This window comes from Mustela nigripes, chromosome 2, assembly GCF_022355385.1.
Source record: "Mustela nigripes isolate SB6536 chromosome 2, MUSNIG.SB6536, whole genome shotgun sequence".
NCBI lineage: Eukaryota > Metazoa > Chordata > Mammalia > Carnivora > Mustelidae > Mustela > Mustela nigripes.
The window spans coordinates 199,627,156-199,639,206 of NC_081558.1; the positions used below are offsets into that span (position 1 = coordinate 199,627,156).

Consider the following 12,051-nt stretch of genomic DNA (forward strand, 5'->3'; position numbering starts at 1 on the left):
TGTGCTTGAAAGTCGATTCACTCCCAGAACCTCCAAGAAGTAATGCCACTCTGTTGACACGGTGATATTCACCTTGCAGATTCTAAACACAAGACCCAATTGGACCATGTTGCACCAGGACTTCTTACCTATAGACTTATTGAACTAGAACATAATAAATGTATGTTGTTTTAAATTAGTAGATCTGAGGTAATTTCTTATAGTGACAATGGAAAATAATGTATTTATACCCAAAAGAAGGAGTTTATTATTGAATTATTGTGGACCTAACACCTTCCCTGAAAACAAGGCCAAAGTTTCTACCTTACTCATTGAATAGTAGTCTAGTTTCTGAATTTCAGCCAATGCAATACTTTTAAAATATTCCAACTGTACTATGTTTACTTTAATTCAAAATAAGCATACATATAATATGCTTCACATGAATACAATGTCCATAATTGTGCAAATATAAATAATTTCATTTTTTAAATTATTACTAGAATTATGCCTACCTTTTATACCTTTTATTAAGGATTTAGTTTAGGGACATCTTCTTCCTGCCTTGTCTTCGACGTTTTTGTTCATAGAGCGGCCAATAGTAAGATGTCTTCAGGAAATGCCAAAATTGGGCATCCTGCCCCCAACTTCAAATCCATGGCTCTTATGCCAGATGGCCATTCAAAGACCTCAGCCTATCTGACTACAAAGGAAAATATGGCGTGTTCTTCTTTTACCCTCTTGACTTCACCTTTCTGTGTCCCACTGAGATCATTGCTTTCAGTGACAGGGCAGAAGAATTTAAGAAACTCAACTGTCAAGTGATTGGTGCTTCTGTGGACTCTCATTTCTGTCACCTGGCATGGATCAACACACCCAAGAAACAAGGAGGACTGGGACCCATGAACATTCCCTAGATATCAGACCCCAAGCATACCATTGCAAGGGACTATGGAGTCTTAAAGGCTGATGAAGGCATCTCGTTCAGGGGCCTCTTTATCATTGATGATAAAGGCATTCTTAGGCAGATCACTGTAAATGACCTACCTGTTGGCCGCTCTGTGGATGAGGCTTTGCGACTGGTTCAGGCCTTACAGTTTACCAACATTCATGGGAAAGTGTGCCCAGCTGGCTGGAAGCCTGGCAGTGATACCATCAAGCCTGGGCGGCCATGAAAACAAAATCTCTTTTGTACTATTGTTATGCTTAAAACACAAGATTTTAGACTTTGTGCAGATGTGGTATGGGATGGGACAGGCCTTTCCTGCAGGGGTTGGGGAGTCTATCCTTGTTTCCTCTGGAAAGAATGGCCTGAACTGTGTTACAAGGCAGGCCAACTGTGATGTACAGTAGTAGGGCAACACTTTTGATCTTCTGTTGTTTCTATTAGACTTGAACTGAGGAAAAAAAGAAAAAAAAAAAGAATTTAGTTTAGGGGCACCTGGGTGGCTCAGTCGGTTGAGCATCTGCCTTAGGCTCAGGTCGAGATCTCGGGGTTCTGGAATCGAGCACTTCATTCGGCTCCCTGCTCGGCAGAAAGCCTGCTTTCTCCCACTCCCCCTGCCTGTGTTCCCTCTCTCACTGTGTGTCTCTCTCTGTCAAATAAATAAATAAAATCTTAAAAAAAAAAAAAAAGAACTTAGTTTATACAAGCCTCTGTAAAAAGCATTTTGCTTACTTTGCCACATCTAAGGGGGTATGAGATTTTAATAGCACTAAAGGAAACTGAGTCTGGAAAGTTAAAGAAAAATCCAGCCTGAAACTCTGGTCTGCATAATGTAAGACTGATGCTTATGACTTTCACGTGTTTTTTTCTCTGACTGGAGAAGTCTAGTTTTATTCTCTGTCATATGCCTGTTAATCTAGAGAAGAAAAAAAAAAAAAAAAAAAGGAGAATGACTGCAAGAAGTTATTACAAATATTTCAGTTACAATGTATTTTCTTCTTATGACTTCAGAAATAGCAACTTCCTTCCTCAGCTGCTGCTGCTACTAGGCTCACTAATTAATTTATGCAATAGAATCAATAAAAAGACCCATATGCAGAATGTTTACATATACTCAGCTGGAAGATTCAAACAAACATTTATATCTTAGTAAGCAAAATGACAACAAAGAGTAAATAATCTCTATATTCAATGAAAAGTGCTTGCCATTTTGCTAAGTTGCAGAGTAAATTTTATGTGTGTTTCATGAGGGTCAATAATTACAAAATTAATCCACCTGATTGGTTTGTTATGTTCTGAGCATCTTCTCTTACATTCAAGTAGGCGCTTCTTCTCTTGTTGGTATGGAGTTTTAGAGTTTATCGAATCATGGAGGCTGCAGGGTAGAATTTCTGATTATTTTTTTTTAAAGATTTTATTTATTTATTTGACAGAGAGAGATCACAAGTAGGTATAGAGGCAGGCAGAGAGAGAGAGAGAGGAGGAAGCAGACTCCCTGCTGAGCAGAGAGCCCGATGCAGGACTTGATCCCAGGACCCTGAGATCATGACCTGAGCTGAAGGCAGTGGCTTAACCCACTGAGCCACCCAGGCACCCCGAATTTCTGATTATTGGTGTTAAAATACAAACTACTCCAAAAGTTACTGGCATAAGATTACAACTATTTATTTTTTGCAGGGAGTCTTTGCATGAGAAATTCAGACATTGTATGATAGGGATGGTTTTTCTGTACCTCAAGATGCTTTTGACCTCAGATGAAAGATTGAGAGATTGGATACTGAACTCATCAGAGAATTCACTCACCAACATGTTGATGTTGGTCTGATGGAACATTTACATGTGATATCTCCATGTGATCTGGACTTCCTTTCAACATGATGCCTCAGTTCAAAAGGCATGTGTTCCAAAAAGAATGAAGACCTGGTCACTTTTACTGACCTAGATTCAGAAGACAGGCAACATCACTTCTTCCACATCAGGTTGGTTGAGACAGTTACAGTGGTCTGGCCAGGTTCAAGGAAAAGAAATGAAGATTCTGCCTCTCCTTTTTAGAAAAGTGTCAATATCACTTTGTAAGAAGAATATGTGCAATAAATATATACTTGAACTGTCTTTTGACAGCACTTTCTGGTGTAGTATGGAATCTACACACACAAGAGAGGTGCTTGAGATACAATGAAGAGACTATTGAAGGCTTTTCACATATAGACTGCATCCAGTAATAGAAAAGGACTAACAAAAGCATCCTGAAAATTCATTAACAATGAAACACAATCAGAAAAATATTTCCCCACACCTCTTTCTCATTATAACGTTGTTTTATGCATCAACTTGGCTGGCTTCCGGTTTCCATATTTGAAACAGTTACATAGGTTTTAGTACTGTGAATGAATTTTGAGGATGTTAGTGATGTCCATAATCATTTAAATAAAGGAAATTATCCTAGACAATCCGAGTGGGCTTAATCCATTGATTCGAAAAACCTACATATCTGATGAAGGAGATATTCTGCCTGTGGATAATGACATCATCTTGCATCCAAGAATGGCATCCTGCTCTTGCTGACAGCCTGCTCTATAAATTCCAACATGACCAGCAAGATCTTATAATAGGGTAAGCCAATTACTTGTAATTAATCTCTTGATATATATTTCCTATTCATTCTGTTTCCCTGGTTGACTCTTGAAGGAAACATTCATTAAAAACATCTATTTCTATTTATGACATTCAAAATTATGAAATTGTGATCAATAATAAGAAAAATGTATTTGGTCTTCATCCAACTGTTCTGGCAAAAAGTGTCTAAAACGTGGGGTGCCTGGGTGGCTCAGTCGGTTAAAGCCTCTGCCTTCAGCTCAGGTCATGATCTCAGGGTCCTGGGATGGAGCCCTGCATTGGGCTCTCTGCTCAGCAGGGAGCCTGCTTCCTACTCTCTGTCTCAGCCTGCCTCTCTGCCTACTTGTGATCTCTATCTGTCAAATAAATAAATAAAATCTTTAAAAAAAGTTTCTAAAACCCTCAGAATTTCCTAAATTATAAGAGTAACAAAAATACCTTCTGCTATGCTAATGTGATGACTTTTGGAAAAGTCATGACTTTTGGAGGCTGGTTCTCAGGAGAATCAAGCATATGATTAGAGGGATGAAAGCTTTAGTTCCACCTCCCTGATCTCCAGCGGCAAGAGAGAGGCCACAGATTGAGTTCAGTCATTAACAGCCAATGATTTAATCAACAATGGCTATGTAAAAATCCAAAAAAGACAAGCCTGTGAACAGTGGAGATCTGGGGGCAGTGATGCACTAGGAGAAGGCATGGAAGCTCCATACCATTTCCCCTGCTCTGACCTCTGCATCTGTTTAAAAAAAAAAAAAAAAAAAAGAAAGAAAAGAAAAATCCAAAATGGAGTCACTTAAGTCAAGACCCCACATCAACAAACCAAAACTTACTACCTACCTAAATCTAACTGCAATTTCAAATCCCCAATGGATGTTACCTTGAACCAATCACGATGAAATTTCCTAGTGAGCGTGAGGAAAATTGCTGATAGTTCTCCTGAGGAGGGAAGCCTTGCCTAAAATAATGCATTTTTACTAATAATATCTCTTTTTCTTGTCCATCTCTGAATCTGAAAATATGCCCTTTTCTATCTCATGTCTGAACTCTTTTCTATTTGCTAGATGGAATGCTGCCTGATTCATGAATTGTTCAGTAAAGCCAATTTGTATCTTTTAAATTACTTGAATTTTTGTTGTTTAACACATCTCTTCCATCTGGCTGTTCCTGTTACTTATATCCTTTTATAATAAACCAGTGATCTTAAGTAACATGTTTCTCTAGTTTTATAAGTTGCTTTAGCAAATCTGTCAAACTCAAGGAGGATGTCACTGGAACATTTGATCTATAGGCTATAGCCAGTTGGTCAGAAACACAGGTGACAACCTGGACTTGCAATTAGCATCTGGAGGGGGTGTTGGCTCTCCTATAGGACTGAACACGTAATCTGTGGGATTTGATGCTATTGATTAGAAAATAGTGTCAAAATGGAATTGAACTGTAGGACACTCAACTGATAATCACAAAATTCCTTGGTGTGGGAACCCCATCCAGCAGAACTATAGTTGGTGACCAAAATTTTAACATTTATTCCTGAAACTTACAACTTAATGAATAGAATTGTTACCAATTTCATACTAATGCTTAGTAATTATAACTAAAGAGTGACAGAATATGCCACCATAACGTATTGGCATAAGGATTATTTTAAGTTGAAGACATTTGAGAGGGAGGAGATAAGAAGTTTCTCTGCCTTCCCCTTTATTTGTCTAAAGGTGCATAAATTTACAAAGCTGCGGGGCGCCTGGGTGGCTCAGTGGGTTAAGCCTCTGCCTTCAGCTCAGGTCATGATCTCCGGGTCCTGGGATCGAGCCCTGCATTGGACTCTCTGGTCAGCAGGGAGCCTGTTTCCCCCTCTCTCTCTCTACTTACCTCTCTGCCTACTTGTGATCTCTGTCAAATAAATAAATAAAATCTTAAAAAAAAATACAAAGCTCTCCTTCCTTGCCCCCCACTCTACCAGGAAGGTCAAAAAATTAATCATTGGAGACAACTTTAGACCCTATCAACTGAAAAGGCACTGACTTAAATCTGCATAGCCAACCTATTATATACATATACTGTGCTTTTTCAGGTCGCCTCCCCATAACTAGCCTTCCTGACACTTTTTTTTTTTTTTTCTGAAGATGAAATTCTGTATCACCTTTGAGAGGTCTGATTCATTTTTCTGAGGGTATCTCTGATGTATGCAAGAGGTACACCTGTTAATAAGCTACTATTGATTTTTCTCTTGTCAATCTGTGTTTAGGTACAGAGATGCCAGCAGAAAATTCAGAATGGCAGATGGAGAAATATTTAGCTCCTCTACAGAGCTAAACCAAATTAATGTTCTGTCTTCTGATTTTACCTATTCAGTATATATCATTTCTAATACTTGTCCCCAATACTGTAGGATCAAGTAAGCATGTGTTTTTGAGGACCATCTAAGAACAATTTGCTATATTTTGTTAATATTTTATTTATTTATTTATTTGACAGAGAAATATCACAAGTAGGCAAAGAGGCAGGCAGAGAGGGAGCAGCAGGCTCCCCACTGAGCAGAGACTCTGATGTGGGGCTCGATCCCAGGACTTTGGGATCATGACCTGAGTCGAAGGCAGAGGCTTAACTCACTGAGCCACCCAGATCCCCCAAACAATGTGCTATTGTTCAGGTTCAGGATAACTGAACTATTTTCATCTAAGAATATAGAAGAAATTGAAAAGTACACATTGTCTGTAAATTCCATAGTATAAAATATCACTGGCTTTCATAAAGAGTCTCCTTTTAGTAAACTGTTAAAGTTTTAGGGAAAAAATAAACACCAAGGATTTTGAGCAATCAGATCTCTTATTAAGACTGAAGAAACTTGTGCTCGTCATTGTTTTCATTGAACTTAGCAGCAATCTGAAGGTTAAATCTAAATTTCACCTGTGAAACAAACAAAGTCCTTCAGGGTTATTTCTGAACCTTTGAAGGTAGCTGAATTTTCCAAAAAATGACTAAAAGAAATTAAATCTCTGTTAAAACATGACAGAATAGTGTTCGAACATAAATAATATCATTTTTGTGGCACCAGCATTCTACACCTTCAAGTATTCTAGCATATAAAATGATTCCTACAAAATTAGAATTGAATTAGTACCAGCAAGGAAGAACTACCTAGGCTCATAATTGCATTTACATAGTTAACTTGATTTTTTCACGAATACGTTTATGATGTGTCCCAATCTTTACTTATTTTTATTAAGTAAGACATGATTTTTTTTTTCTTGCTGAGACTCTCAACATGGATGCACTATAAAGTGTTTGTCAATTGTCTAAGATATTTAATGTCATTTTAGTAATTATTTATTGGGGCAGGGATTTTCTGTAGATTTCTATAATTTTATACAGTTACCATATTTCACTAATTAATACAGCTGCTAATGTATCAAACACAGCAGGACTGAAAATGAAAAGAGATAAAGCAAATTTTCTGGCACAGTCAGACAAAGGTTTTTCCATCAAGGAGATAATTTTTTTTTTAATAAGTTTTCTTGGAATTTATGAAAATAGTCTTTTTGAAACAATTAGGCATAGTTATAAAATATTTGCTTCACACAGGACACATTTACTTTCAGTGTGCAATAAAGCTCACAATTAAATCTTTTTTTTTTTTTAAAGATTTTATTTATTTATTTGACAGAGAGAAATCACAAGTAGCGGAGAGGCAGGCAGAGAGAGAGGAAGGGAAGCAGGCTCCCTGCTGAGCAGAGAGCCCGATGCGGGACTCGATCCCAGGATCCCAAGATCATGACCTGAGCCGAAGGCAGGGGCTTAAGCCACTGAGCCACCCAGGTGCCCAGCTCACATTTAAATCTTGCTGGTAAGTTTTGCTTCTATTTATTGCAATAGTGTTGCCTAATTCTTGATTTCCAATGACTCCCTGCTAAAGATATATGTATACATTATTTAATATACTTTATATATACATATATGTATATGTGTATATATACGTATATGTATATAAACACATTTCAATGTTGTTTTATGTTCTTTGTCATTTCTTTGTTTTCCTTTTTTCTTTTGTTTTTACCAAGAACTGTGCTCATTTTTTTTCTGTCTTTACTCAGCATAAGAAAAAGAAGAGAAACAGAGGAAAAGATCTTAGTTTTTCTACTTTTATGGGTTTTTTTCCTAGATTCACCATAAAGCCCAGGATTAAAGATCTCTATAATTAACATACTTTGTATTTCATTTTATAGCAAAGAAAATACATCATCTTAAATTTTGTAGCTTTTATTCACATCATGGCAGTATTTTCTTTGCAACCATAAGTTGGACAGCTGGAGACCATTTTTCCCCCTTTAAAGAATTTTGAGCAGTATCACTCATCCTGTTGAATACTCACTAGCCAAGCTTCACAGTGAAATCAAAATAAGACCCCTTGTGCATTAGAGTGGCAGTCCTGATCAGATCATTCAGTTCTTAAAGGATTAAGCATGTTTCCATCTGAGACTATTTCTGTAAGAATGATAAAAATTAGCTGTGTGGCATAAAATGTGATATTAAAACTCAATGAATAAAAACAGATTTATACAATATTCTTTTATCCTAAGATGACTAAATAAGGATTTTCTGGCTTGTTAACAAGACTGTTTTGACAATTAAATAATGCTTTAAAAATTTAGCTAGAAATCAAGAATCATTAAATATTTTTAAAATGTGATTTTTGTGGAGAAGTAAAGTTTCTAAACACCACAAAATCATTTTTATTTTTAATCCACATAATTTTGAAGTCCCTTTTTTATAATTATATTAAAAAATAAGGAGAATAACTAAAACAAAGTAGTTTAAGTCCAATCAATCCATACCCTGGGTAATTACTAAATCGTGCTTCTCTGCAGAGAAACAGGGATTTAAATCTTCTATGTACTTCTCTCCCCAGACCTGAGACTTAAATTCACTTCTCCTTAATTTTGCCTTCTGAAAAACTCAGGAGTGCAATCTTGTGGAATTTTGTGATAATTATGTATAAAGCTGTATATTGGCACATAGTTGATCCTCAATAAACTACTATTATTTTCACTTATGTTATAGTATTACTTAAAATTAACGGAGTTAAAATTTCATTTAAATTGTATTTTATAATATTAGAAATACATTTTGCTGACTAAATTTTAGTACCTATTATTGAATTCATCAGTCATTAGTTATTCTATGTTTGATAATTTTGATGACCATTGTATGACATTTAGATCAATTTTTTTTCTTAATAATTACATTTTCTTTTCTTTCCACACTTACTCAAATTTAAATATGGTTAACTTTATTAAAAAAGGGGGGTGGGAGGTTGGGGTACCAGGTGGTGGGTATGATGGAGGGCATGGATTGCATGGAGCACTGGGTGTGGTGAAAAAATAATGAATACTGGGCGCCTGGGTGGCTCAGTGGGTTAAGCCGCTGCCTTCGGCTCAGGTCATGATCTCAGGGTCCTGGGATCGAGGCCCACATCGGGCTCTCTGCTCAGTGGGGAGCCTGCTTCCTCCTCTCTCTCTGCCTGCCTCTCTGCCTGCTTGTGATCTCTCTCTGTCAAATAAATAAATAAAAATCTTAAAAAAAAAAAAATAATGAATACTGTTTTTCTGAAAATAAATAAATTGAAAAAATTTTTAAAAAAAGGACATAGAAAAAAAATATTTTGGGGACATTGAGTGGCATTTCAAAACACTTATGTCAGCAGCTTTTATAGATTTATAGCATTTACACTGTCAAGAATGTTTTCTTAATATTAGAGATTTATAGAATAATTTAGACATAAGATATTATGTTTGGCTGCATTTAAAATATCTTAAAAATTAATTTTGATGTCACTATACTACTGCCTACGGCAAAGATGTACCTCCCCTTAGCTCTGACATGACACTATAAAATAAATGGAGTGTTTAGGTTGAGTCTTAACCTTTTATCAAATGACAGTAATTATATGTTTGAATTTTTATTTCATTTAAATTTGCATGAACTTTTAAGTGATTACCCATCTACTATCTCTTGACAGATAAAATTAAAGACAATACATAGAAAATTTGTCTGACCCTGTTGCATGATTGACAGTTAAAGTTAAAATGCAACATTTACTTTCCAAAAGGCAAGTACTTAAACTGCAATATTATCAATTTATAGATTTTGTATCAGTATGGTATTTTTTTTTTCAGTATGGTATTTTTATAAAAACATTCTCTAAAGCAAAAGTTCAGTACATGTATACATTCAAGAACATATAATTGCTTCTAAATTTTCTTTATATATACATTTAGCTCAAGAGAGGGCAACAGTTTTCATTAAATAGTCAAAGGAGTCTGTAGCCCCAATCAAGTTACAGATCACTTTTCTTAAGACAATTTAGAGCACTTGGGAAACATGAATAATCAAGTGATTTTGCAATAATGTCACTCTACAGTGAAAATATATGAAAGAATTACAGCAAAAGTATCTAAGGTATTTTCAGAATATCATTTTCTAATTCATGTATCTTAAATGTATTTATCTTAGTTTAGTGGCATGGAATTCTTTTCACATCATTAATGTAATAGCCTGATGCCCAACTGAGATTTTTTTTTTTTTTAAGACTTTATTTGAGAGAAAGCAAGAGAGATCACAGAGGAAGAGGGAGAGGCGGAAGAAGAAGCAGACTTGCCACTGAGTGGAGAGCTGAATTTGGGGCTCAATCCCAGGACTACGGCATCCTGCCCTAAGCAGATGCTTAACCGACTGAGCCATACGTGTGCCACTTAAATTCTTCTTGTAAATTAATGTCATTTCCCTTTAACATTCCTGAAGTTTACTTAATACTCAAAGGATGAGAGGTGGACTATGGGGCATTAGTGCAAATTTTTCCCTAGGGCGTCTTCACTGATGGAACAAATGTGCAAAATATACTGGCATAATCACATCTCCCTCCCACTGCAGACAGAAACACAATTATCAACAGATAGAAATGGTCTGAGGAGTATTCCTTCTGGTTGCAATGGGGGTTTTCAGAGTACATGAAGCCATTTCAGTTTCACTGAAATGTGTAAATACACTGCCTCCTAGCTTTCTTTCCACCATTTACAAAAATTCAGCTCTGTATTCTCTCCCATACACAAAAAGTACAGTCATGTATTCCTCATACACCATTCCAACTATCTTCTTTCTGCATTTAGTGTACTGCCATAATGTTCATCACTCAGACTCTTGAGTATTTGGAATTAGATGTAAGGCATGTGGTTTTCATTGAGCTTGGTAAAAAACAAAATCAGATGTACAGATTGTGTGTGTTCTTTTTTTAAATCACTATATCCTAAAATCCTAGAACAATACTGCAGACATTAATAGATATCTGTAGAAGCTCAACAGTTATTTTTTTTTAAAAATGGATGTTAATGATAATGTTAATGAATGATGTTAATGAATGAAATACCACAAACATTTAACTCTTTATATCCATTTTTGATTTTGCATTATACCATTATTACTTTTAATTATTTATATGGATTTTTCAGTCATTATTGATTACTTATTTTTTCAAATACTAATTTCTTCTCAAGCTCAGAGTAAAAGCAATAAGCAAAGCATCATGCATCCTGGTTACCAAGATCCATACTCAGAGTTTTAATGACAAATGCACATGTACACACACACACACACACACACACACACTCAAAACACCACAGTGCACATACAAATCTGTTTTAGTTGTTATGTCAGTAACTGAAAAAAAAATGTAAAAATACAGAATGTCAGAAATTTAAAAAATAAATAAATGAAGGATGAAAAAAAGTACATATACAAGACATACCTATATTATATGAACTTGAAAAGAGAGTTACTTGATGTATCAGAGAAGATTTCAATAAGAAGCATTTCCTCCTGATTGTGCAAATAAAGAGAGAAATGAAAGTACACTTTCCTGAGCTGTGTGGGATAAGGGAACTAACAATGGATAGTGAGATGCCAGGTGGTGAGACCCCACAAATTGGGAGAAACCATCCCTATCCCTTGGCTCAAAGCGACAAGGGTGGAGGGTATCAGTAAGAAGTTGTCATCATGGGAAAAAAAAATGAAGTGGTCGTCATGAAAGACAAAACAGGGAAGGGACAGGAAAAACTGCCCTCACCCTCTCCCCTCTTATTCTTCCATTTAGTGCTGGCACAAAGAGAAGACACCCAGAGGGTCTAGGTAGTGCAAACCAAGGGGGTCAGTCTGCTAGACATAGAGCAGGCCAGAAAAGGGTACTGAATGGATTTGAAGAATGACCAGCACACTTGAGTCTATCCTCTTAAAAGTGTGTGTGTGTGCGTTATTGCATTCATTCATATCCATTTGTTTTTTAAAAATCTATTGAGGTGCTACTGATCTATTGATCTACTGATCTATTGATGCAGCCATCTATTGATGGCTGCAGTACTGTCTAGGTTTTTAGAATGCAGTGCCAGAAACACACACACACACACACACACACACACACACGGAGGACTATGGACCCACAAAGCTTACATTCCAGTGAGGGT

At 36.2% G+C, this 12,051-nt stretch overlaps 1 pseudogene; it reads left to right on the plus strand.

The window, feature by feature from the left end:
• The first annotated feature begins 563 nt into the window (after window positions 1-563).
• Window positions 564-1,154, plus strand: LOC132010631 (peroxiredoxin-1-like; annotated as a pseudogene).
• Window positions 1,155-12,051: the final 10,897 nt, after the last annotated feature.